This window comes from Lissotriton helveticus, chromosome 1_1 (genome assembly GCF_964261635.1).
Source record: "Lissotriton helveticus chromosome 1_1, aLisHel1.1, whole genome shotgun sequence".
Classification (NCBI taxonomy): Eukaryota; Metazoa; Chordata; class Amphibia; order Caudata; family Salamandridae; genus Lissotriton; species Lissotriton helveticus.
The window spans coordinates 105684034-105706153 of NC_136057.1; the positions used below are offsets into that span (position 1 = coordinate 105684034).

A 22120-nucleotide genomic window follows, 5' to 3' on the forward strand; every position below is an offset into this window, starting at 1 on the left:
TTACTGTAACCTGCACTAAAGGGTGTAAGTCGGAGGAAAGAATCCTTTTACTGTAACCTGAACTAGTGGGTGTAAGACAAGGAAAGAGGTATTTTACTGTAACTTGCACTAGTGGGTGTAAGACGGGGAAAGAGGCCTTTTACCGTAACCTGCACTAGTGGGTGTAAAACAGAAAAGAGGCCTTTTACTGTAACCTGCACTAGAGGGTGAAAGACAGGGAAAAAGGCCTTTTACTGTAACCTGCACTAGTGGGTGTAAGACGGGGAAAGAGGCCTTTCACTGTAACCTGCACTAGAGGGTGTAAGACGGGGAAAGAGGCCTTTCACTGTAACCTGCACTAGAGGGTGTAAGATGGGGAAAGAGGTCTTTTACTGTAACCTGCACTAGTGGGTGTAAGACGGGGGAAAGAGGCCTTTCACTGTAACCTGCACTAGAGGGTGTAAGATGGGGAACGAGGTATTTTACTGTAACCTGCACTAGAGGGTGTAAGTTGAGGAAAGAGGCCTTTCACTGTAACCTGCACTAGAGGGTGTAAGGCGGGGAAAGAGGCCTTTTACTGTAACCTGCACTAGTGGGTGTCAGACGGGGAAAGAGGCCTTTTACTGTCAAACCGACTCACGGCCGAGTTACAAGAGTTGCAGTAAAAGGTCTCATATCACTGAGACATAACGTGTTTCTTGGATAGCGCATGTTCCCCTCGAAGGGTATCTCCTATAACAGATATTTATTGCTGAGCGAATCATCACTAATAACATTCTAACAGATGGTAGAAGAATATTTGGATATGAAATTTAAAAATATCTATTGAAGGCCAAGTCTTGGCTTTTTTATTTCACTCCCACCTTAAAGCCCCCTCTGCCCGCCTCCTCTGCCTCTGATGCTCCTAAGATCCCCCTCACCCACTCCTCCCCGTCCCTCCTCTGCCCCCTCGTCCCCCCTTCCTCTGCCCCTCGCCCCCCTTCCTCTGCTTGTCGCCCCCCTTCCTCTGCCCCTCGCCCCCCCTTTCTTTGCCCCTCGCCCCCTTCCTCTGTCCCCTCTTTCTCTGCCCCCCTTCCTCTGCCCCTCGGCCTTGCCCCCTTCCTCTGCCCCCTTACCCCCCTCCTCTGCCCCTCGCCCCCCTTCCTCTGCCCCTCACCCCTCTTCCTCTGCCCCTCGCCCCCTTCCTTTGCCCCTCGCCCCCTTCCTCTGTCCCCTCTTTCTCTGCCCCTTCCTCTGCCCCTCGGCCTCGCCCCCCTTCCTCTGCCCTCTTGCTCCCCTCCTCTGTCCCTCACCCCCCTCCTCTGCCCCTCACCCCCCTCCTCTGCCCATCTCCCCCCTTTCCTCCTTTGCCCCCTGTGCCCCCCTCATCTCCCCCTTTCTCTCCCCCTCCCCACCTCCTTCCCCTCCCTCCTCTGCCCCATTCCCTCCTCCTCCTCTGCCCCCTTCCTCTGCCCCTCGCCCTCCTACCTCTGCCCCCTTCCCCCTCAACCCCCTCCTCTGCCCCTCCCCCCCTTCTCTGCCCATCTCCCCCCTCTCCTCCTCTGCCCCCTCTGTGCCCCCCTCATCTCCCCCTTTCTCTCCCCCTCCCCACCTCCTCCCCATTCCCTCTTCTGCCCCCTTCTCTCCTCCGCCCCCCTCACCCCCTCCTCTGCCCCCTCACCCCCTCCTCTGCCCCCTCCCTCCTCTCCCCTCCTCCTCTGCCCCCTCTGTGCCCCCTCTCCTCTGCCCCCTCTCTTCTGCCCCCTCCTCCCCCCTTCTCCCTCCTCCTTCCTCCTCTGCCCCCCTCTCATCCTCCTTCTCCCCCCCCCCCCTCAGTCTCACCCTCTCTCCTCTCTCAGGGTCTCTTCTCTTCTCCTTCAATGTTGGAAACTCATGAACAGTTTCACTTCCGGGTCACCCGGGGCAGAGTCGGCAGAAGCAACGGAGCCGCTGAAGCTCTCCTCAGGCCTGAGAGATGAACAGTTCCAGGTCACCGGGGGCAGCGTCAGGACCAGCAGCGGGGGCGGAATGAAGCCCCCCCCGCCCTCACACACGTGTCTGCTTCCGGGTCAGCGGCGGCAGAGTGAGCACCAGCAGCGGAACACCGCCCAAAGCACCGCCTCGATCCCCGACTGCGCACGCCCAGACATGGAGTGACTACACATGCCCGACTGCGCACGCGCATATAGAGATACGGGACATTTGTTTATATCCGACTGCGCATGTGCAGATCATGACACAAAGAAAGTTCATGATGCCCGACTTCATAGGTAGGCAGGTGCAAGACGTGGATATCCGACTCCGCATGCGTAGATAATGAAACACTGATACAAGACAGTGACATTTGATTGCGCATGCTCAATTGTTAGGCTCTGCACAGCGTGAACGCTGTGATACCGCGACACAGGTACAAGATGATGCTCTGAGATGCGGGTCTGATCTCCGAGCTGCACATGCTCAGCGTTTGTTCATGCGAAATCCGAGCTACGCATGCTCAGTCTTTGTCAACGTGAACTCCGAGCTGCGCATGCTCAGTCTTTGTCAACGTGAACTCCGAGCTGCGCATGCTCAGTCTTTGTCATTGTGAACTCCGAGCTGCGCATGCTCGTCTTTGTCAAGGTGAACTCCGAGCTGCGCATGCTCAGTCATAATTGCTCGTGAACTCGGAGCTGCGCATGCTCAGAGGAATTGGTACTTCTCCCCGGCGGCAGAGCGCTTCGGAGGCTGTTCAAACGCGGGCAGGCGCTGCAGAGCTGCCGAGGACACACAATCAGGTGGATATGAAGCGCTGAATCAAAGCAATCAGCGATAAGTGGATGGCTTCAGGTGCTTTGGGTGCTGAGAGCGAGAGGGGAGCGCCTGGAGGCGGCTGATGACGTCAGTGGAGGGGGGCACCGGGGCACGTGCATAGATAGGAGTGTGTGTGGTGGGTGGGGGCAGAGACCGCCCTGTCCCCCCTCCCATGATCTTGTGGTCAAGCCCCCCCCCCCCTTTGTAGGCAGCGGGGGGGGGGGGCTTGTACCCTGGAGGGGCATTTATATTTATTTATTTTAAAGGTTTTATATAGCGCTGGCTAGACCCAGAGGTATCAGAGCGCTTTACATGATCGGGATAGAATAAGGCAAACATGGTATAAAAAGCACAATAACAAAGTAAAAAACAACATGATTACAAATGAAGAAGGAATGAAACAGGAGCTGAAGAGATACAATACAGGTATTATAGGTAGAGTGGGGTACAGGAAGAGGGCCATATATTACAGAGACAAATACGGTATGGTGAAAAGAGATCAGGAGTCGGGCACAGGTTAGGGTCCCCAGTAGTAGTTAAGGAGGTGGGTTTTGAGGTATTTTTTTAAGCTAGTGTACGAGGGGGTACAGCGCCGGTTTTTAGGGAGGGTATTCCAGATAGTAGGGGCATTGCCAGAGAAGGAGCGAGATTGTGGGGTTTTCTTTTCATGCAGAGGTGGGATTAGGAGGAGGGCGTTGGTGCTTCTCAGAGGACGAGTGGTACCAGCGATGAGGAGTTTCTTGGGGAGGTACTGCGGTGTGTTTTGGTGGAGGGCTTTATGAGTAATACAGGCCGTTTTGTAAGCTGATCTCCCTTCAATAGGGAGCCATTTAAGAGATTTGAGAGCTGGGGAGATATGATCAAAGCGTTTGCAGTCTGTGATGAGCCTGGCTGCAAGGTTGAGCACAGCTTTAATTGGAGCAAGGTGGACCTTGGGGATTCCGTTGAGGATGGCGTTGCCATAGTCAATACGTGCATGTGAGGAGGCCTGGGGTCTTGTATCCTGGAGGGGCATGGGAGGGGGCCTGGGGCCCTTGTACCCTGGAGGGGCATTTGATGAGGCCTGGGGCCCTTGTACCCTGGAGGGGCATGCGAGGAGGCCTGGTGCCCTTGTACCCTGGAGGGGTATGTGATGAGGCCTGGGGCCCTTGTACCCTGGAGGGGCATGCCAGGAGGCCTTGTACCCTGAAGTGGCATGTGAGGAGGCCTGGGACTTTTGTACCCTGTAGGGGCATGTGAGGAGGCCTGGGGCCCTTGTGCCCTGGAGGGGTATGTGATGAGGCCTGGGGCCCTTGTACCCTGGAGGGGCATGCGAGGAGGCCTGGTGCCCTTGTACCCTGAAGTGGCATGTGAGGAGGCCTGGGACTTTTGTACCCTGTAGGGGCATGTGAGGAGGCCTGGGGCCCTTGTGCCCTGGAGGAGCATGTTAGAAGGCCTGGGGCCCTTGTACCCTGGAGAAGCATGTGAGGAGCCATGTACCCTAGAGGGGCATGTGAGGAGTCCTGGGGCCCTTGTACCCTGGAGGGGCATGTGAGGAGGCACAACCGTGTTTCAGAAATGTTGTGGGGGGCCTTCGGTGGTGGCAGCAGACTCTCAGATGTTTTGAGAAATTGATGCCTCTTAAAGTCTCCTGGGGCCTTGTGCCCAGGAGAGGGTTACCATGATTGTGAGCACTCCTTGAGCTTGTGCGTTTGTGCTCAGGCTCTAGAGTGTGGAGATCTCTTGTAGTTGGTCCCATGACCAACCGGGTTTGGTGGCTCAGTGCACTAAAGCAGCAACTGCAGGGGCCTGTGTTTGACCTCATGTTCACAGGTTCAAATCCCGCCGGGTCCACTCAGCCTTTCATCCATCTGAGGTCGATAAAATGAGTACCATTGAGTTGGGTAACAATAAACATCTGTTATTCAGCGCCAAGACACCTACGGGTATTTCTGCACTTTACAAATACACCTATTATGTTATGACTGCAGTGACATTTTTTTATTTTTAAGATTTTTATTTTTAGATTTTTATTTCAAAAGTTGTCACCGGTATACACAGCTTTACGCCCACAACTCTAAGACCGGCAGCTCGTCAATGTTTATCGTTCTACACAGCTTCTTATCCCACACTCAAGAGGCAGGGCAGCGTCACAATTAAGAATCGTAGCTCCCATCTTTCATGTCAGGAGCGAACTCTGTGCACCAGTAAGCGGAAACATTATTCAAATTTTATGACAAACAAAGAGATGTCAACCCTGCCTACCACTATCAGTACTCTCACTTCGTTCTTCAGCCCATGACCATGGAGCCTATCCATCGAGGCCCGCTAAACCTCTTCCCTCCTTTTAGTTACCCCCGCTATCGTCTAATTACCATCTAAGTCACCTGTGCCGTCCGTCAATCCAATCATCTACCATCGCCCCGCAAGGTATGTGTACCCGGTGTCGAAAGAGGGCACCATCTACTGAGAGATGGGGAAAACAGTCCCATCTTCAATCGCTGTTGTTGTCTCTATTGTGGTATTCTCCCCCCTTGCAGGTCCACGCCAAGTGCAGGAAATCTGCTGCCGGAGAGTGACATCGATCACACTTCGCCTCCTCTCTCAGTCCGTATCTGTGCAGCCTTTCCGGTGTGTAATACACTCTGTTGATAAATTTGAAGTGTATAAGTCTGTTTCTACTGTGTAATGAGATACGTTTCGTGTTGTTATAGCAATAGGACCAAATGGCGTAGTCTATCGTCAAGTCCAGTTCGCGCTGCCAGGCTAGTCTCGCCTTCGTATGTTGGTTTGCTCTGTGGGACATTGCCAACTTATAAATATTGGAGACAAGTTTCCGAGGGGATTTGGTTTTAATGAGGTATGTCAGTTTCCGCACCTCTGGGAGTTTGTCCATGTCATCCCCTAATTGTTGATGTAGCTCCTTCCGCACTCTGTGATACTGGAAACGTTGCAATATTGTAGGGGCTTCCACTGTGGCCGAGACCTCGTCCCACTTCTTTGCAATGCCACCCAAGAACAAGTCACTTGCTTAATGTGTAGCTAACGCGTGCAATGCTCGCGTGACCCCCCTGTCTCTACAGGGGGCTGGCCAGATCATCCATTGTATTGGCATTTCCGGGGAGTATAATAATGCACCCGCTTGCTGCTGTAATAGCCAATGCCACTCGTGCCTTGTTGAGTTGAGGAAATCAAGTATGCCTGTTCTACGATCTACCGGTTTCAAGATAACAGCTGGTAGTGGGAGAGGGTCAGCGAATAACCTCTCAAGCCGGTGGTATGGAACGTCTTCCGCTCCATATTTCCCCATATGCTTCACTTCGCTATCCGCCGCTTCCTGATACTCCTTCAGCAAGCCCTTCATTGCACCTGCTACCTCCTCTTCCTTCCCTGCCAACTGTCGTGCCTCCAGATCCCCTATTCCACTTTCCAAGGTCGTTAACCTCTGTTGAATGGAGCAGAGCACCCCCGAATGTTTAGTCATGGCCACCCCCCAATGTACATCTTAAAGCTTCCCACATCGCCTGGACACTATCCACAGAGCCAATATTCGTGGCGAAGTATGCGTCAATAGCTTCCGCCATCTCTTCTTTAAAGACCGGATCCAGAAGCGAATAGGGTGGGAATCGCCACGTAAACGCTGGTATTGTTTTCTTGGGTATGTACAAAACCAATAAAAGCGGAGAATGGTCAGACAAAGTGCGCGGCAAGACCCAACAAGCGCGAATCCCAGACACGAGAGACGACGACGCCAGCCAATAAGCTATACATGTGTGGAGGTTATGGTATGCAGAGTAATGTGTGTAGCCACCATCATGTGGGTGCATCTCTCTCCACACGTCCATTAGATCCTTGCTAATCATGATGCTTTCAATAGTCCTGGCTGCCGCTACTGGCCGTCTCACTGGGCCTCCCGATCTATCTATCTCAGGGTTCCTAACTGGGTTTAAGTCGCTACCCCAGGGAATTGATAGCCTTCCATTTTCCCCCATCATGTTAGCCATAGTTGTACAGAACTCCGGGCAGTCAAAGTTTGGTCCATAGATATTCACTATGAACAATTCCAATCCCTTAACCTTTAATGTGGAGACCACTAATCGACCCTCCGTGTCCGCCGTCACCTGTTGTATCGTGTAGTCAGATCTGGGATTAACCCATGTCATAACCCCTCTAGCATCAGTTGAGAAGCCCGATGCATTATTGTTACCCAAAATTCCCCTGTTGCACACCATTGGAGCAACCCACCAATATCCAGTTCAACTAACCAACACATAGAGAGGATACCTGAAGGAAATCTAAACCATAACGAAGTAGTAAAGGAAAACTTTTTGCAGAATAAAGCTAAACAAGATGCCATTGCCAAGTGTAATAAGAATCAAAGGGAGAAAATAAATGTAGGGGCTAGTAATCCCCCCTGTATTAGACACACCTGGAGTAGGCAACTTAAATCCCACGTTTTCTAATATAAATAAAGCACCCCTAACTATTGATCTGCCCCCTGAATGTGGGGCTTATGTGGCAGTCTTAATAAATGTGCCTAAACTAGGGAAAGAACAGTGGGAAAATCACACTGCACTTAAAAACAAAACCCTACACTGGCTGTATAACAATTGTGGCTTCCCGATGACGGGGGAAAACCAGATATTGCTAACGCAACGGGTGGGATGGATTGGCCCACTCAAGAAAAAGTTTGAGGGAGATTGTGTTATTATAAATTTTGAATCCCCGGCCTGGGCACAGAATACTCTAGCTAATGCTCCCCCACCATCCCAATGTGAGTATAATATGACTCTTATGCCACTAGGATACTTCTATAGACACCTAATGTTGAATACAAACCAGGGCAGTTCAATCTACAATTTTAATTCTAACAAACAGGCACCATTATCAGCACTACCACCACCCTGCACAATTGTCCCTTTATCTAACAGATATCAGGTACTGAGTTCCATGGAAGATAATGACTGACTTATGCGAGATGTTGGAACATTACAGAAGCCCAAAGTAACAGGGAGTCGGGCTAATGAAGTTCAAAGAGGAGTACCAGAGGTCAGTCTGTCATCCTTTTTACCTATTGGATACCAGGATTCTAGTAACCGTAACTTCAAATCGGTTACAATTCCAGTTAGTACATTGTTGCAATCAAACGTAGGTGGATTATTAGAAACCCAGATACTGCCTAGTGATGTAACGTCAGTGTCTATAACTAACAAGTGCCAAATCATTTTGCATCCTATTAGGTGCCTGTCACAGCCAATGTAAAAGAAGGTTATACAATTATGACATGGAACATAGGAGGCCTTAACAGGAAATTAAATACACCATTCTGGAAAGATTTTATTACATCAAATTATGACATAATCTTCCTGCAGGAGACCTGACATAGAGATCCAATCTTTGTAGAGGGATACACTTCAAACTGGACCAAAGCCGTTGACTCTAAGTCAGGAAGGGCTAAGGGTGGTCTCCTGATTCTTGTTTCCAACAAACTAGTGGAATGTAAAATTGTAAGCTGTATTACAATAGATTCTCATTGCCAGTTAATGAGGCTCCGATTTCATAAGGGCAAAGATTTGCTACTTATCAATTATTACAATAACATTTTTAACAACAATAGGGGGAGTATATAATTTGGAAATAGAAATTGATAGGGCATTGGCAGTGCCAAACAGACAAGTTATTATCCTCTGGGTTGGCGATTTTAACATTCAACCGTGCCCATTAGCCCACACTAAAAGTTGTGGCTTTACAAAGGGTCATACCACAGAGGATAATGTTGATTTTATGCATTTTCCCCATGGTGAATATGGCACAGTTTTAAATTCCGCAAAAGCAAATTATAACCTGGAACTGTTGAGATGTACTATGACTCTGGAAAACATTATTTGCCCAACTTTCACTGGCAGGAATGCTGCCACTACTATTGATCATGTTTTAATCTCGTGTAATAGTGACTATGATAACTTATGGATCACAGAACAGGTTGTCAGTGACCATAATAGTATTTTGTTATCATTGCTATGCTTGGGGAATAGACAACTAAATAACCCCAACCATATTACTGATATTACCCCTATAAGAACAAATGGCATGAGGATAAAATGGGCAGGTGTTGACCCACAAAAAATACAAAAGGAAGTGGTCGTCAAATGCAGACAGGAAATAGATTATTGCCTTAGTGAAGATGTAAACCCAATGTCCCTGATTTCTAAGTTCCTTAGGATTAACTAAATTTTAAAGGGGCTCTTTGTTAAGAACCATAGTTCTAAAAAACAAGCACACGTGGGATGGTTCGATAGGAGCTGCACTCAGGCTTTACATAATTTGAAGTTAGCATTAGGAACTAAGCCACTTAACAAAGTGTATATACAAAAACTACGTTTCAACTATAAACTAACTATTGAGGCCCGCAAAAGAGAATTGCAAGGTGAAGCATGGGATAAACTCAGTATAGCAGCAGCCACCAACAATAGCAAACTGTTCTGGGAGACAATTAATTGCCCCTTTTTAAAGGATGATTGTCGACCAGAGCTAACCTCTCATGTAAATTGCAATCCCTGGATCGAACATTTTACAAATGTTTTTTAATCCAGGTAGGATTAATACTAATTTGTTTTCCAACTCTACTTGGCCCATACTACCCCTATTGATAAATATTGAAGAAGTATATGAAGGGCTAGTGGCCAGTAAAGGGGGTAAAGCCCTGGGGCCGGATGGGGTGCCTATTGACCTATATAAGAGCGAAATGAATCTATGGGCCCTGATTTTAGCAAGGATTTTTAATGCCGCTGTAAAAGTTCACCTTTTGCCATCCTGGGGTCAGTCAATAGTTATTCCCCTTTTTAAAAAAGGCTCCAAATCAGAAGCTTGTAACTACCGACCCATATCATTGCTGGATTCATCTATCAAGGTAATGAGTATGGTTATGCTGAAAAGACTCGAAACATGGGCCCTTGACAATACAATCCTATCACCAGCGCAATATGGGTTTAGGTACTTTGGAACAGTGTGTCAACCTTGATCTTCTTACCAGCAAATATACTTTGGCAAGGGGGTAACCTGTTTTTATGCTTTGCGGACTTATTTAATAAAGGTATTATTAAAGATTGTCTGAAGCTTGACCATTTCTTACGTATCCCTTGGTTAAGCTTTATTCATTATTGGTTTAGCCTTTTGTTTAACTGTAACATCTTTATAGAACCAGAGTATGTAGCCTTAATCACACAAAAAGAGCTTAAAGAAACATTTTTAGCCTATAAAAGGGAGATACAAGGTAGATTAATTGGGCAACAACCTACTCTTGTATTCTACCAACAATCAAACCTTAAAGCTGGTTTTCAGGCATACTTGGTTGATGTAACAAAAATCTCTAATCGCTTTGTCCTGACACGTTTAAGGCTAGGGATTGTTCATCATCTTGTGGCATTCCCGATTATGAAAAGAAGTACCAACTCTATATGCCCATGTGATAACATATCAAAGAAAAGTTGCTGCCATTTTTAATGTTTTGTACATTTTATTATTTTCTAAGGAAATTTTATCTGAAACCTTTGTTTTTAAAATATCATGTTCGATCCACTCAAAATGCTATGAGGCTACTATCCACACTGGAAAGTCCGGATGTTTGCTTTTATGTGGCATCCTATATTTTAAAATGCATTGCTGCTAGGAAATCTATTATTTTTTAAAGTCTATTTATAATATGATATGGTACAATAAATCTTGTATTCAAGGCATTTTGCACTTAATGCATAATTTACACAGAAAGGAATTCTTACTGGCACGTGACACTTTATAGCGTAATTTGCACACAACTTACATTGTTAATATTTGTAACTCTGGTTATGACTATTGTTTGTTACGTAAAATGTAAGCACCAGACACTTTATTTTGCGAAATTTGCACACCTGTATAATGCCTATATTGCACAAATAGTTCCTCATACTAAGTATTAACAATTTTAAGAATATTACGGGGGCTGTGATTATGTACTTTTTTCTTTATGTTTGCTTATATGGTTGTTATCACAAACCGAATAAAGCTTTTGAACTGAACTGAATGCATTACATGTGATACTATCCCTAATGGTTTTAATAGTGGAACAATGTAGAGTCAGAACTTGATTGCTTTTGCTAATGTGGGGACACCCTGACTAAGCCAGCGAGTTCATTATAAACAGCCCATTATATTGTGATGTTGCATCTGGTAGTACTTGGGGGGGGGGGGAGGTAATAAGTTATGAGGGTGTCGCCAAAGGTATTTTCACGTACCTGAATACGTTTGTTTGTAAAATAATGCATTGTATTTAGTAATGTGTATTTAATAGAATAACATTTTCTCTTTTAAAGAAAAAATCACTGACTGGACAATAATTTGAGTAGTGTTGTTGCATAACAGCAAATTGGGATTACTCGCCTACACCGCCATCCTTGAGTAGGCCTTGGACTGCTGTGCTTTGTTACCCTGAGAGAGTCGAGTGCTACAGTGGGCTACTTGGCCCTTTGTTAGAGACAATTGTCGATGTTTTACTCATGAAGGACTCCCATCTTCTACAACTATTAACCAAAATTCATACACATATCATTTCCCAACTCCCATTGAATTGGTTTCATTTTCATATCTGCATGTTAATTATTCTCCACTTTAGTTTTTCTTCAATTTAACTATGAAGTTTCCAATCTCCTAACCATACACCTTTCCTTCATCAGCCAAACCATTACTGTAATCTGCCACATTCCAGACATTCCAAACCTTGCCATCCTGTGTCACCACACTCTGGGCAGTAAACACTGGTTTGCAAATGCAAACCCAATCGCCATCTTTGAAAGTAGACAATCACACTTTCTTTTCTTTATCATATTTCTCCTTCATTTTGTAATAGTTACTAAAAGCCCTCTGTTCATCTTCCTCTCTCTTATGCTCCACACCTTTTATGCCTTTAAAGCAACCATGAATGCAAGTCAGAAGCAAGTTCACGTCCTCAAAGCAGTTTCAAAACTCACCCATCGATCACTATGCGGAGTAATGTGATAACTCTATAATCTTGCTGAATATAATATTTCCAATCACTGCAGCAACTCCTCACCTCTCTGGTGTATTTTTTCGGAACTCTGTTAAACCTCCCAAGCCTCTCATTACATATAGTGCCTTTGTGATGTGTGCCTTTGTGATGTGGTCCACACTACTATTTGTTGGACTTGGCCCTTCTGGCAGGTTCACCCCTGAACTTTTTGCTTTTTAGTGTTTCATAATTATAGTGATTTCTGGTCTTTGCGCACTTTGACAGTGTCCAAGTGTAAAGTGCAGGCTCTCTGAGTGCGTGTGTGAGATTGGCCTGCCCTCCCATAGGAATGCATGGGGAATGTGTGTGTCCCTGGTAGTTCCTGATGCGTGGGGAGTGCAGATGCGAGTTTGGTATGTGCGGACTCGTGTGATTAAATGCTGCGCGATGATGTGTGGGCCATTATTGTGTCTAGTGTGGAAGTGCCACTTCTAGAAGTTGGCCTGTCTGTGCAGTGAATGTGCTGGCTTGTGATTGGCTGGGGCTGGCTGGTGTGCCAGGCTCCTGGAGTCAGGATGGGGCTGCCCCGGTGGTGAATGGGAGATCTGCATGTTGATGGCTGGGGAGGAGTGCACCTGGGACCTGAATAGGGCTGGCCTTTCCCTCCACAATACTGGCTCCATCCCCTGTGGTGTGTCTGATGTCCCTGACCCATCATGTGAATAGGTAGAGGGGCTGAGCAAAACAAAATGCTCAGGAACCAGTTGTATCTGGTTCGCCCCTTGCCTGCACCTTTAGACAAAATAATTGTGTGTATAAAAAGAGGCTGTGACCTCTTGTAAAATGTTCTTGTTTCTGACTTGAATCTACCAGGGGCGTGCTGCTGCTGGGGCCAGGGGAAGGCTTGCCTCACTGGGCCCTGCCCAGCCCCTGGATTGCTGGAGGACTTCTTTTGGACCCTTCTGACTGGCCTGAGGATGGTGGGGTGACTTTCCCCTTGCCCTGGAGACCTTTTTCTGGGATCCCCTGCTTGATGCTGGGACCCCTTTGCTCTGGGAGTCTTTCCTGGGAGGCTTGATGGTTGCTGTGCCCCAGAACCTAGTGGGTGCTTTATTTTTCCTAAAGGAGCGCCTTGTTTCCGCCCTGCAGCGCTGGGCTGCATCGTGTGCTGGGGATTCTCCCTGCCTTGGGCTCCTCGCAGGTGCCCACCCTGCATTATGCCAGATTATCGTTATTTTAATTAGCAGGTGCCTACCCTGCGTTCTACCCGTTTTTTATTGACTAATCACGGGTGCCCACCCCTTTTCTACCTTTATTGTATTTTTCGAGGGTGCCTACCCCTCATTGTTGCCCCCAAGCAGTGATGGCGCAGCAACACAGGAAGTCAGGCGGCCGGGCGCCTGGAGTGGGGCGGGACTTCCGCTTGCTTCGAGGAAGTCCCGCCTGCCGCAGCGCCGCAATTGGCTGCCCGCCCCTCCGCCAAAGAAAAAGGAAGCTGGCTGGGTGGAGGTTTCCCACGGCCCGGGGCTCCCATGAGCTGGGGAGAGCCCCGGGCCGCTAGCAGCAACCTGCGCCGATGATACGGGGCTCCCATGGCCTGGAGGGAGCCCCGGAAAGAGGGAAATTGCCCGGAGGCTCGAGTAGCCCCTACCGGAAGCCCCGGTCCCGAGATGAGGGACCGGGTGAAGAGGACATCGCCCCTGCCGCCTCCGGGAAGCAGCTGGTGAGTACGGCTGCCCGGAGGGGAGGGGGGAGAGGGCGCAAGTAATTCCCGCTCCCACGGGGAGCACAGAGCTAGGCCGGCCCCGGATGGCAGTGGGCCGCCCCACCGTTTTGTACAGAGCCTGGAGGGCTCCAGAAAGGGCACAATATGTATTTTTAGAGCCTCGAGGGCCCTGTGGGGGCATAATGTTTGTCGGAGTCCGTGCGCTCCGCAATGCTCAGAGGTGCCTTCAGGGCGGCCCCGGATGGCAGTGGGCCGCCTCAACAATTTAATAATGATTTCCCGGGGCAGGAGCAAGCCCCAGTGATTCTCAGAGCCAGATGGCTCCAACCTGTGCTGCAGTAGTGTTTCCTGAGCCTAGAGGGCTCCAACAGTTGGCGCAGTTTTGTCCTAGGGCTAGTGAGAGCCCCTGTCGCAATTTGTCACAGCTGCCCAGCAAGTAGTGGGCAGCTGCTCGTTTAGGTTCTGGCGCAGTGGTGCAACCTGGACCTTGATGTGAGTTATGACCTAAATGTGATTTGTGCGCTAAATGCTAGTTTATGTGCTTCCCAGGGTGCCAGGAAATGTACTGTGTATTGTATGTTTTGCGCACCCTGTGTTCTGGTACCTCTGAATGTGTTTTATGCATCATGTACAAAGTTGCTTTTCTACACCGCTGAATGTGTTCTTATGCATCATGTGCAAAGCTTCTAGCCTATACCTCTGAATGTGTTTCTATGCATCATGTGTGAAGCTTCTGCTTGTTCTATGTTCTATGTTCTATGTTCTAGTTCTACCAAGTGCTTATTCCTGACAGTGGTCCGTGTGGCCCTGTCCTGTGTACATATAATCCCTTGTAAATCTTGCCCGTGCCAGTTGGCACAACGTACATCCTGTGATTATGATTCTGATGTGTTTTGATAATACAAAGGCTATTTTTATATAACCTTGTGTGGAGTTCCTTTTGTGGGGGGGCCTTGGATGTTGTTGCTGGTGGGTGCGTGCACAAATGCTTTACACATCGCCTCTGAGATAACCCTGCTCGTGCCAAGCTACCAAGAGGGTGAGCAGAATAATATTTTACATTTCACGAGCTTCCACCCACGCCCGCTTTGTTGGAATTTACCTTTCGGGCAATATTTACACCTTAGGCGTAACTGCAGTGAGACAAAGGATTTTAAAGATCAGTCACAGGACTTGACAAACAAACTAAAGAGACGTGGATACCCACGCAAAATCCTTGACAAAAGTTGCAAGAGAGCCAGGAACCAACAGAGGGATGCTCTGTTGGAAGACAATCCCAGGACGATGGAGGAAAATATCCCTTTAACATGTGTCACGGCCTATAACTCCTTGTCGAACACAGTGAGTCATTCCATTAACAAGCACTGGCAGATCTTAACAGGTAAAAATCATAAATGGGAAAAAAACCTTTTCTCCTATAAGAGAGCCAGGAGCATGAGGGACTCTTTGGTCCACACACAACCCAACACATATACCAGAACCCACCAACGAAACTGTATTGAATGCATGGGGACTTCCTCCAGTTTTAGGGCACTATCCCTGTGGGGGGTGTAGTATATGCCATCTTACATCCCCCACAAAAACCCTAGATCTTGAGCCAGGTAAACGGTGGGTGTTACATCAACATACGAATTGCAATTCTGAAAACGTAGCCTACCTGGTCACTTGTCCATGTGGCTTACGTTACGTAGGTATGACTACGAGACGTATAAAATTGTGGATTGGTGAACATCGTAGCAACATTAGGTGCCGAAAGAACACAACAAAACTTACTACTCATTTCATACAAGCTTATCACAAACCTAATGATGTAAAGTGGACAGTGATAGAACAACTAACGGGTGGCACTAGGATCCAAGAGTCATTATATGAGAAAGAACAGCGTTGGGTTTATCGCCTTTCGACCCATCAAAGGGGTTTGAACGATAATATACCCTGGGGCTCAGTACTGCATCATTAATTGGTTTCTCCTATCTTGTGGACAAACCACCAACTATGGGATAATGTAATATGAACTACATGGTATATTACAACCTTTTTTCACTGATACTTAGTCCTATATCAGGAACTGCTCAGCGTCAATTTTATTTGACTTTTATGTTTAATAATTGCTGGTTAGGTACTATGTAATACGTTATCCCATGTGACCTGTAATTTCTTCTATCTGACACCTGGCCTTCATACATACCTTTCGTATTGTTGGGTTCCTTTTCGCCCATTGTGTTATATATCATGACCACCTGAAATGTATGTGCTAAATGCACTAACCTGCACTTGTGGCGTGATCTTATTGTGCTTATTGTGAAAAGGAACATGACTAATAAAGTTTTGTGATATACTTGGCTTCTGCACCTTTAAATATCACACTCCAGCTCATAGATCACGTGATATCTTTGGCACGTCATCCCTTTGATTCGTACTGTGTTTTGTGGAAAAACGACCCTTTTACTTTTATTATTATGAAACGTGACCCTTGACCCCTCTAAAAAGTCTTGAACAAAGTGAAACTGTCTCGGGTGATAAAATTATTACGTGGGAGAGATCCTTTACTTCGTTACGCCGATGAAAGTATACACGACAAAACGGGGGGTGGACCTGTGATACCAACAGGGCGGGTCCACATGTCGTCATTACGCGATTGAAGCGTAATGTTTCATTAACCGCTAGTGAAATCACAATCCCTAACATTCGGGCGGTGGATGCGAATAAACTAGGTCGCAGATGGGGAGCTGTTTGGAGTGAAGTAAGTAAGAGGTGATTTGGTGCAGGGATGTGGAATTCCTATAGCCCGACGCCCAGGACATATTGTTTGGGGTCAAGGGCAACAAGTTTTAATGTGCATTTTGTCCTTGGGACAAGCAGGCCCAACCCCCTGCAGCACAAACCCTTTGGCTGCCAGTTTGTAGTACCACATTAAGGATCAGGGAAGGGCACTGCCTGCAGATAAGTTAATATTTGTGTGCATATATTAATGCTGTTTAAACTTGTATTTATGGTTAATTAATTGATAGCCTTTGTTATTAGGCTGAGCGCTCTCGGTAAATGTAAGTTCTGTCTGCACTACTGACAGTGGTTCCAGTATAAAAATGTGGGCACACGATTTCAAAGTTTAGCAATATCAGGCTATGCATAATGCTCCCAAAATGCTCTCTGATTAGATGCAAATATTTGCAGAAGCTTGAAAGCAGGATTAATGATCCTTTGCTTTCTATATAGAATGTTCCAAAAAAATGAAAGTAGGAAAAACTTTTTTTTTTCTAAACTACTGTAAAATTTCAGGTACCATTTCTTTGCAGCATCATTTAGTAACATGTGTTGATGCATGCTAGTATTTCCCCAAAATATTCATATTAGAAAATCAGTGTAACCAGTTTCAATAAGATTTTTGGAAACATGCAAATAAACAAGCATTGGCAAAGACAATAGGTCTGAAATGGTGGTCTGCTTTTTAGTTTTGGGAATGCGTGACTTGTTTTGGCATGGTTTTTGTAAAACCTTATTGATGTGAGAGCTCCCGTACCCTCAGCATTATAATAAACACTGGCAAAAGCAAAAATAGTTTTTCGTTTCCAAAATGCACACACGGCCACATTAATTACTGGCACTGAACAAAACTACTTTGTGTGCCGATATGCTCCTTGTGAAAGAGCACAATGCTGTCCCTCACCATGAAGCCAGCCGATACAGAGAGAGAATTTTAATAAACACAAACGGTCATGGTTAACGCCAGACTAAATTAGGAGCCCTATTATTAAAGAAAGTCTAAAAAGTGCCCCCTTGGTATATGTCCTTGCATTAAGGGCAACTATATGGCTTTCGTGAATTCACAAGAATTTACAGCAGTAGGGCAAGAAATAGTACTCCTAGAAAATATTTGTGAACTGCATTTTAGCATGAGCAAATTTGCATGTGTAGATTTGCTCATGCGAAAACCTGAGTGTTGCAAGTTTATTTTCCCTCCAACCACTTTTTTCCCAACTCTGGAAGAAGGTTTACGTCTGCCATTGTCAGGAGTAAATTTCCAACATTTCTCAGTAGTGGAAAAGATTAGAGAAAAGTTGTTGAAAACCCTTAAAACATGGCAGTTAGGAGGTGTGCAGAGACTCAAAAGAACATTCCAACCCTGGAATTATTGTTTACCACTACCTTCAGTCCCAGCATGTAGATCGGCGGAAACGTAGCAACATAAAGGGATTGCTAGTATTCAAACACTACTATGGTATGATCCCTGGCATAATCAGAGAGGCTTTATAAGAGATCCTATATAATGAGATTTCTGCCATAATTTGTCGTTGCACAACATGGCACCAAAGGGACAAGTGGATTTTGTTACAGGACAAGTAGATTTAGGAATCGACCTGCCCCATGGACAAGTAGATATTTTAATAAATTCCACACCCCTGTGGTGTATGCACGGCGATGTGTTGTTGACGCTGCACCGAAACTGCTTGATCGCCTTTTTCTTTCCTTTCTTGTAGTACCTCCAACGTGAAGTAACCCCCACCACTGGTCCCATGGAGTGAAGTGCGATTTCCTTTCACGTAATTTCCTTTGTTTTAACTGCCATTTATCTCTCTCTCTCTCTCTCTCTCTCTCTGGGCCATACCAGCACGCCCGTTTTTTTGTAATATGATGGGACTCACTGTCAATCTTCTGAGTCTTTTGACTGCACATTATTTCCAAAAATATTTCAGTAAATGTCTACGCCAAAGACGCGATAGATACTATTTTTAGACGCGTCGTGACTTACTAAATGGGTATCTGAAAAGGGGCTATTTAGATTCCCCATTAGGGCTACTATTTAAAGTCAATAAATATTGTGGCAAAAAACTTCTTATGCGGATTTGAGCAGGGAATACATTTGATCACCATTCGGTGTTTTGAAGCGTGATAGACTAAGAACTGGGCTGATAATGGAGCTCAGTTAAGTCCAGGACGACAATGGGTGCATGTTTTTTCATCTGTTGTTTTGTTTGTGTGTTCCGTTTTTTCTTTCTCCACAGGTTCGGACACCTGGAAATGCCAGGGGAGTCCGGTACAAAATTGTGAGTTTTTTATAAATCTTACATTCCTTGCACTTTCACCGCTGAGGTTAGGGTACGCCTTAGCATGTGTACACCGCCCAATGGGGTTTTCTTTTTACACTATTCTGTGGTCCTGATGAAAGCTCAGCTGACTTGGCTTCCCTGAGCAGAAACATGTCGACCGTTGATCACTATTTGGACACAGTTGGCTCAAACTAATGGCCAAATGTTTGTCCATAATTGTTTTTAATGAGAGCTTGCTGTGTCTTTATTAAAATTAATTTCTGACTACAGTACGTTCTGTTTTAACCACACTCATCACTAGTTCACTACCATTCATGAAAAACCAGCTCCACTGCAATTGCAGGTGTCTTAGCACACTGGGTAGCCATTCGGCCCGCCCGGTGGAACCCGATGATGAGGCATGTCACCCACTAGGGGTGAGTGAGGGTTTTCTTAAAAACCTTTATGGTTTTTCGGTACACTTCTGTCACGTTTTTCCTTTCCTTATTTGGTTAAAGACACTAGTTCTTATGTGTTTTTTGCCAGAATTTGTAGTCACTCCTTTGTTGTTATTTATCTTTGATTTGGGCTATAGGAGTGTCTCTTAAACCCTACCTCTCTTGTTGTTTATAAGCAAAGACAATTTAAGGCTGGTCTTAAATGTATTAATTGCAAAGGAGCACTCCTCAGGACACACTGAAACAATGCAAACCATGAATCCTTGTACGTGGCACCAGAAACAAGAAAGAGAATGAAATGAACAAAACAACTGATCCTAAATATTAAGGATACTTCAAAGCAAGCAACAATTTTCGGCGGCTTCCAGAAACAAGCCAATGGCTGAAGCGTGTAGATCCATAACATCTTTCTGTGCATTTGCATGGTGGTTTTTCCACGCCAGATCAAAAAATCTTTCATTAGTTTGTTGTTCATATCGAAAAGCTACTTTGAAGGCATAAGTGCAATCTTATCGTCATGGGGTGACTTTAAGTAGACAAGTAGGAAAATATCACTCTTGTCGGTATTTTCTCCATTAAGCAGCACTTCATGATGTTTGTCCCTGGTTTACCATTTTTATATTGATTTATTTGCTTCCATAATTGCTCATATTGTTTGTTGTTATATTTAGAATATTTTTAGAGTAAACAAATGAGGATTGTGTAAAAATAAAAGTGAGGCTCGTACAGGGGGAAGTCTTAATCCGTGTTGTGTACATTGTTGTAGGATAAACTGTATTTTGCGTAGGAGCTATAATCAAAGATAATCCTGTTTATTCAACCTTTGATGTGTGCAAATAATTTCCAATCTTTCTTCAGCATAGATTACTTCTGTTGAAGAAACAGGTATTTTATATAGATTATTTCAAATGATTTGTATTTAATTTGTCTCATGAAACACTTATTCTACTTTTCTGTCAATCTAACAGGTCACAAAAGAGCAGTCCTACAGGAAACCGATAAACAACTTTGTGTATAATTCATTCCGAAGTTTGGACACTTTCTTGTCGTGATCCAAGAAGCTTCTTCCCAGGCACCAGGTAATGCAAACTAATTTGGTCCATTTTATGTTAAAAAATATGAACTAAAACTTGGAAACCTTAACCCATTACAGATTGCCCATCAGTGTGATTACTGTAAAGAGGAATTCCAGAGCAAATATTACTTTGTGTACGCCCAGTCTTACACCAGCTAGGCAATCAATATCCACCAAATATGTAAAGTCATCATTAAAGAGAACTTTTAGTCCTCATAATTCACACAAGAGATATGCCACGCAAATGTACTGAACATAACACGACACGAGTAAAGGGAACACGGAGCATCAGAAGAAACATACAGGAGCCAGACCACACTAAAGTACTGAAGCTGGCTACAGGGAATTCGGAATATCAGAAGAGTAACACAGGAGAGACCACGCAGATATTGTGAATTTGACAAAATCTTCCATGCTAACTCAGCTTTAATGAGACAGTAGAGTGACTTACTGTAGCAACTCCAACTTAGTAACACTACTCTTAGGAGATTTCACATCAATTTAGTCCAAACAATAAATATATGTTAGGAAACTTTACTAATGAGTCCTGAAAAGAAACACAGCGAGAGAAGGCCAAATAAATGTATTCTGTGCAACAAAACCTTTTCCTTTAAATTAGGTCTTGTGAGACACCAGTTAATTCACCCTGGGGAGAAGCCATACAAATGCACTACATGTGAGAAATCGTTTAATAGAATTGAATCTCTGAGGCAACACGAAGCAAGTCACTCAGGGCTAAGACCCTATATATGTTAAAAATGTGGCAAAACCTTCATTTCAAAACAACATCTCTCACAACATGAAAAATACCATTCCAAGGTAAAAACACATCAATGTTCTGAATGCGACAAAGCTTTCTTTTTCAGGAAATCTTTATTGGACCATCACAGAGTCCAATCTGGGGAGAGATCGCATTAATGTACTGTATGTAACAAGTCTTTTGCTGTAAAAGGAACCTTCATGGACCATCAGAAAGTCCACACTGGGGAAATAAACTACAAATGTACTGAGTGTGAAAAAGCTTTCCATGTAAATGATCTTCTACAGATGCACCAAGTACACCACACAGGGTTAAGACCACACAAATGTACTGAGTGTGAGAAGGCTTTTCTCACAAAACACCAACTCTGGCAGCATCACAACAGCCACACTGGGGAAAAACGTTATAATTGTCCCGAGTGCAGCAAAGCCTTCAGTATAAAATCCATTCTGAAGAATCACCAAGCACGCCACACAGCATTAAGGTCATTTACATGCTCGCAGTGTGACAAAGCATTCAGTGAGAAAGGAAAACTAACGTGGCACCAGATGATTCATAGTGACGAGAAATCCTATAAATGCTCAGAGTGTGACAAGGTTTTCTTTAGAAAGCAACAGCTAATAGTACACTGCAGAATACACACTGGGGAAAAACCATATGAGTGTATGCAATGTGAAGACAAGGCTTATAGATCACAGGGACAGCTAACACGACACCAGAAATTACACTCTGGGGTAAAACCACATAAATGCTCAGAATGTGAAAAGGCTTTCATTGATAAAGCATATCTATTGATACACCAGAGAATCCATACTGGTGAGAAACCATATAAGTGTTCTGAGTGTGACAAATCTTTTATTAAAAACAGAGCATTAATAGAGCATAAGAGAACCCATAGCGGTGAGAAGCCATATCCATGTACTGAATGCGACAAAGCTTTCACTACTAAGTCCCATCTAACAATACACCATCGATGCCACACAGGGGTAAAACCATATAAATGTACTGAGTGCAAGAAGGCTTTCAGTACCAGCGGCTACTTAAAGCTGCACAAGAAAATCCACACTCGTGAGATTGGAGAGAAGAGATAATTGAATCTTTTTTTTTTGCAGAACTAGTGTCGTATTGCTCTTGTTAAAAACTGTTTAAATGGAATCCTCATTGATTTACTGGTGCATCAACATACTGTAGCACTCAGATCAGCTCGGAGTGAACTGCCAAGAATTAGCATATGTACATGAAATCAAGTCCTATATCTCATGGAGATGACTTGCAGCTGCTGTGAGGGATGCATCTTGAACGTTATGTCCAAGACTGACGGCAGTCTTGGACATAATTTCGACTCC

General features: G+C 45.3%; 1 protein-coding gene across 1 annotated transcript in view; it reads left to right on the forward strand.

Moving 5' to 3' along the window:
- The first annotated feature begins 2467 nt into the window (after window positions 1-2467).
- The window catches only part of LOC144759982 (uncharacterized), a 59321-nt gene continuing 39668 nt past the window's right edge, over window positions 2468-22120 (forward strand). The window contains exons 1-2 of the mRNA XM_078646515.1: window positions 2468-2732; window positions 19908-20018. The gene's annotated coding sequence lies outside the window, so the exon portion shown is untranslated. The remainder of the gene's footprint in view (window positions 2733-19907; window positions 20019-22120) is intronic.